The sequence below is a fragment of the Daphnia pulicaria genome, chromosome 2, assembly GCF_021234035.1.
Source record: "Daphnia pulicaria isolate SC F1-1A chromosome 2, SC_F0-13Bv2, whole genome shotgun sequence".
Classification (NCBI taxonomy): Eukaryota; Metazoa; Arthropoda; class Branchiopoda; order Diplostraca; family Daphniidae; genus Daphnia; species Daphnia pulicaria.
The window spans coordinates 5,143,638-5,150,031 of record NC_060914.1 but is presented as its reverse complement, the minus strand read 5'-3'; the positions used below and the strand labels follow the sequence as shown (position 1 = coordinate 5,150,031).

General features: G+C 40.4%; 1 long non-coding RNA gene across 1 annotated transcript; it reads right to left on the bottom strand.

Annotated features, from left to right (window-relative positions):
* Positions 1–1,653: 1,653 nt before the first annotated feature.
* Positions 1,654–2,573, bottom strand: LOC124327851. The gene is made up of 5 exons (XR_006916223.1): positions 2,484–2,573; positions 2,320–2,422; positions 2,075–2,255; positions 1,847–2,003; positions 1,654–1,776 (listed from the first exon to the last, which is right to left on the bottom strand). It is a non-coding gene; the product is annotated as an uncharacterized LOC124327851 (long non-coding RNA).
* Between the last annotated feature and the right edge of the window lie 3,821 nt (positions 2,574–6,394).

Sequence of the window (6,394 nt, the reverse complement as noted above, 5' to 3'; positions counted from 1 at the left end):
AAGACAAAGTGCATAATCTAATGCTTAAAAACCTATCAGAAGACAACAAGAAGTACCTACTAGACCTCCTGAATTGCATGCTCGAATCAGCCTATGTCCCAGAGGACTGGAAGAAAGCAACAATAATCCCGATTAGAAAACCCGAAAAACCAGCAGAAGAACCCGAATCTTATCGACCAATATCACTAACCTCCTGTCTAGGCAAAGTAATGTTGAGAATCATCAATAGAAGAACGGTGTAGCTACTGAAAAACAAAGGCCTAAGGCTAAAAACACAGTCAGGATTCAGGAAAGGAAGAAGTACCATGGACAACATCATCGGGCTAGAGCACTATATCAGAAAAGGATTCAACAAAATAAACCCTATGAACACCTACGCAGTATTCCTAGACATCTCAAAGGCTTTTGACACTACCTGGATACAAGGCCTACTGTACAAACTAAGCGCAAAAGGAATAACTGGAAAAACACTAGCATGGTTAAAAAACTTCCTGACAAACAGAACATTCAATGTCCAGATAGGACAGACCGTCTCAGAGGACCGAGAGCTAAAAATCGGTGTCCCACAAGGATCCCCCCTTAGCCCGCTACTCTTCTCAGTCATGCTAGATGACCTGCCCATTATCAAGGAACCAGGAGAAACCCTGCTATTCGCCGACGACATAGAATGCCATATACTCGCTGAAAATGGACGAAACGCGGAAGTTAAACTAACCCCATACCTGGATGAAGTCACGGCATGGGCCAAAAAATGGCGATTCAAGTTCTCCGCCCCCAAATCCAGTCTCATAAACTTCACAAGACAAAAAAAGAAGCAAATAAACCCCCTCCTATTCATAACCGGTTCAAAAATCCCGAAAGTGAAGGAAATAAAGCACCTGGGAGTGTACTTCGACCATGGACTACGCTGGACACGGCAAACGGAAGCCGTAATCCAAAAAACATCGAAACTCAAAAACCTCTTCAAGATACTAACTAACACAAAACACGGGCCGAGCATTGACTCACTAGTAATTATGTACAAAGCACTCGTACGGAGCAGAATAGACTACGGAATCATGGTTGCAGGAACATCAAGCCAAAACAGACAAAAGAAGATCGAAGCCATTCAAAATGGCATAATGAGAATCATCTTAGGGGCACCCCAATCAACGCCCATTAAAGAAATGCTTCTTGAACTAGACCTCCAACCAATAACCACGAGGAAAAGCTGGTTATCCGGACGATACCTCATTAGAGTCGACAAGCAACCCAACCACCCGATGCACCAACCATGCTACAACCTCAGAAGAAAGCCAATAAATTGGAAGGAGCACAACACACCCGCCCTAAAGCTAGCAACAGCACACACTATCTTGGCCGACCTAAACCTGTATGAAGAAGCGAAGGCTCACGAATCCCGGCGCAACCAACCCCCACCATGGACCGAAATGCCGATCACCCTAGACTACCTGCAAATTGGAAAGAAAGAAGCTCTCACTAACCAGACGAAAGACAGGGCGCTCTTTCAAGAATATAAGGCCCAGACACAAAACGGAACAGAAGCGTACACGGATGGATCACTGAATAAAGAAAAAAAAAATACGACCTATGCAGTAGTACTCCCAACGTTAAACATCGAAGAAGCTGGTACACTCACTGAGGGTTCATCCATCCTTACGGCAGAAACCTACGGAATCCACAGGGCAATGGAAATAGTGTACAATCTCCCTCAAGACATCCAGGAACTAATCGTCTATACTGACTCCAAGTCAGTAGTAAAAGCACTAGCATCACCTGAAAATGAAAAACACCACGTCATTCACGACATAATCCAAACGGCACTTAACCTCAAAAGTTCAGGCACCAAAACCAGGATCTGTTGGATCCCAAGCCATGTTTGCATCCCGGGGAATGAGAGAGCAGACACCATAGCTTCACAAGAAAGCTCATCCAACGAATCCTCAAACAGATCAAATAACCCATTATCAATCTCCGAGCAAACAGCCATCTACAAGCACTACCTGAAAATAACAAACATGGAAGAATTAAAAACGGGCCACAAGAAAGAAAATATCCACAGAAGAACACAAACCGGATCCCTCAAATGGCACCAGCACAAGTCTAGGAAGATAACACAAATACTCTTCAGGCTGAGAACCGGACACAACAGACTAAAGGCACAGATGGCCAGACTGATGCCACAAGAAAACCCAAACTGCCTTGAGTGCGAAGAGCCAGAAACAACTGAACATGCTCTCTTACACTGCACCGCCCTGGAAATGGAGAGATTAGAATTAACACAATACTTCAGAGAAAAGAACCTCAATCTAAACTTACCAAACGTGCTGGGCCTCAACATCGAACTAGATCACCGCACCCAATTCGAGATCCAGCATCACTTGGTCAGATACATCAAAAACTCAAGACTCATAAACCGAATCTAAAGAAGGCAAATCATCATAAACAAACAAGTACACAACAATTTTAATTTCAAAACATACCTGAAGGCACCCGCCAACGCAGAAAGCACACAAAAATTTGAAAAATCCAGCAAAGCAAGCGAACTAATGACGTCTCCTCCTGACAACTCGCCAAAAAACCACAAGACAAAGGAAAAAGAACCGAGAAGAAGGTGGGGGCTAAAGGGCTACCCTGTGCCCAGCATCCGAAGACAAATCTGGCCACCAGATGTCCTCCTCGGAGCCCCATCAAACATTAAAAAAAAATTAAAACAAATAACATTTAGGTACAGTAAAAGACAGGCCATCGTCTGTAAGTGTAAGAAAACGTACTATAACCATAATACAAAAACTTAAACCCCTATTTGTGAAAGAACTAAAATGTAATTTATTCCTTTTTACCTGAGATGAACTGTTGAGTTCCTTTATTTCAGATTTGTTAAGCTCTTAGATTATCATAATCACGCTGTATCTCAAAGTTGACACAGCGTCTGTTAAGTAGCCTAAACGTTAGCATCGACAGCTTACATATGGTATTAGCAACCCTATTCTACGTGGTAAACAAATTGATGCGTAAAAATATAGGCGTTCAGCGTTCGTGAAAAAATGTCGGCCGAACAAACACTCATAAGAAAAAGAAGAGTATAGAAAAAAGAAACGAAATTCAGAGACCAGAAAAAGATTATTATCAATAACTTCTTGATTTCCTTTTTCCGTCCCAAGTACGTCTGAAGTCCATCCAATGGGACGGATTAGGGACCGCTATCGGATCTCTTCGAAGCGGACATTGGCTAGACGTAAAACACGTCAAAGGAATGTAAACTTGGGAATCTGCTATGTGCCAAGTACATCTCAGACGTCTCAAAGTGACGTGTCTGGGACGTCTATGGGACTACACTGTGCTATCTGGGAATATCTAGACATTCTATAGAACGAGTAATTTCGTAAGGAGGTTAAGCTGCAATTAGTTTGCTATTGATCACTTTCATTTTTCTTCCCAAATACCATTCTTTTTTTCCATTTTCACCAACTGTTGCAGTAAACAAAATGATGTAGTCTTTGAATACGCCTTGGCAGCAAGAATGTAGATAGTCAAGAACCAAAGCTTTTATAAAATCGAAGTCAGGTAAATCCATAAAAGGATTTGGGGCAACCACCCCATTGATTCGTTGGCCAGATCCCATTGCCAACTCGACGTCTCTTATATTCCAAGGATCTTGGAGAGTAAGTGAGGTGCTCTAGATTATTTTCCTCGTCAAATTCTTGGTCAGGCTGTGGGTAAACTCGAATGCTTCCACGTTTTTTAGAAATTTGTTGTCCAGGGTGGAGGCAAAAATTACAGCCACAATCTCCATTGTGTTGAGTATTGTTGGTAAGGGCAGAGCGAGCGAAGTGAGCGAAGCGCGAAACACTATACGCCACTATAGTAAAACTGTCAATTTGTCCTTGGTCTCGAAGAGCTTTATAACAGTCTCCGGAATTAACATCACTCTAGAGTATCACCATCTTCTTGTTGGTTGTTCCGATCAGATGAAAGAACATGGTGTTCCAAGAAATATTGCAGCTGTTTTTCAATCGGCATTTCAATTATGATGCAGTCGTTCGATTTGTTTTTGAAGTGTTTGTGACCACAACTTTTATGTACTTTGGGATATTTGTCGTCTCCAACGACAAGAACATTTTCACACTTTAAGGATCGGCAAATATACATAATTTCCACTTCTGACTTTAAATGATTGTACTTTGACATTAGATTATGTACACTGGTGAGCCGCTTGTGGACACCTTGTGTGGATATGTTGAGAATTTGAAGATGATGATCTAAAGCTTTTTTCGTCAAGCTGTTGGATAGATAGTAGGCAACACTTAAAATTGGAAGGTTAACAGACGGGGGGTCTTCACTTTCAACCTACATGGACCGGAAGGAAAACTCAAAATTTATGTTTGCTATTGGCTTTAATAATTACAGACAATAATTGTTATATCATGGTCATCACTAAAATCAAAATCAGAATCCAGGTAAGCAGATGCCGTATCTAGTTGGACAAACTGGCTTGGCTGAGTTTCTTTTTCTTGAGTACATTTCAAACCTGCTGGACCACTATTCAAAATGACTAATTGAGGGGGATCTTCATTTTGGGAGATCTATGTAAAGATTACTAATTTGTATCCTATGGATGCAAAAGAAATAAACTCGTTAAGTTCTAATTACCATTACATTTTAATGTTCGCTGACTACATCTACATCCTTAGATGGAACTGAAATATTGATTGAAATTAAAGCCGGACTCTCGGTCTCAAGCATTAGTTGGGTTCTTCTATACTCTAATTCTTCCTCCCGTTCCGCATCAAGTTTTCTAGATTTTCTTGTACCCCCCCCCCCCCTCTTCTCCTTTAAAATCACGAGACATATTGGCTGATTTGAAATCTCTTATGCGTAGATGATGTTTCGTAAATTTCATTGGAAAGAGACAAACTAATCATGGAAAATGTTGACAAGACTGGTACAAGGTTTACTTCAAAGGCAAAGCGTTCCCTTTGTTATCCAACAATGGTTCCAAGACCTGCTGGTTATACCCTTGTTGATGAAGACGAAAATATAGAAGTGATGTTATAACTGATTTATCACAGACACTACTTCAACCTTCAAAGAAAAGAACTTATGCAGAATCGGACAAAGTATAGGCTGATACTATTTTATTTTTTGTCACGCATTCAATGTAAAACTAATTCGTTTTTTAAATAAGAAAAATATGGAATTATACACAGTAAAATTCAAAAATTTGAAAATGATGTGGGAAAACTTGCGAAGGAGTGTGCCGAGTACGAAGATAAAAAGGCTGACGTTGAAGAAGAACTAGAGAAATTGAAAACGGAACAACCTATAGCTCTGATTGAGAGTAAGTACTTATCAATTCTGTAATATGTTTCATCCCTTTAATAACCAATGAAGTAGCATGTTATAGATTTGGGAAAAATTTTGAAAAATTCTGCAGCCCAACAGGCATCCAATAACCTTTCTCCTACAGCATCTTTTTCCGGAAGCCCAGCTGGTCATCTTAACAGCAGAGCTGTAAATTCTGATAAGGTAATTATATCCAGAGTTTTTGCTTTATATTGGTAGTTCTAACTAAAAATTTTCCTCTTTAAAGAAGTTTTGATCAGCGAGAGCAGTGTGAGGAAGGCAAAGGTGGCTCTAAAAACAGACGGAAATTCAAACAAATCAAGAAATAATGGCATTGCGATTATTATGGACGCTTTGTATCAGCCAGAAGAATTGGCAAACATGTCATCTCTCCCCGTCAATTCCTGCTCGAGTATGCCAGGCTCTAAGCCAAAGCCAGCAATTGCCCCCTCTTTTTTTTTATGCATCAGATAGTTATTTACCCACTTTTTTCTTAGGTTTTATGGTAAGATATTGGGATCAAGCACACAAAGGATCTATTCTGACAGAGCAGCAAGTTAAAGAAGCTGTAAAAGTGCCAAACTCATGGCGGTCCACACAAGAGAGAAAAAGAAGAAAAAGAAGATGCTGGCCAACAAGGCATCGTCACCACTTACCGCATGAGCTACCAATACTGCTACAGTTCCAATTACTACTACAGCGTCCATCACTGATACTGATGTTAAATTATTTAACAGTTATCAAATCTCCTTCCGGCCAAGTGGTCTTTTAATCAATTGCATTCTGATCCAAAAACTGTTACGCTTTTGTAAGGAATAACTTGTAATCCCGAAAGTCAAAAGTTTTGTTATTTGTATTTTTCTTTGTCTACTCTTAGTTTTGTTGAGTGATATTTATGTCTGTTCGTTAGAGCGCGTGATTATGCCCAACATTATGTGTCGGGTGTCGGTAATCTGCATGACGCATGACGGTATTCTGCATGAATTCATGCATGACTGATCAAAATTTTGATAACCATTCATGCAGATTACCATCTTGCGATAGATAC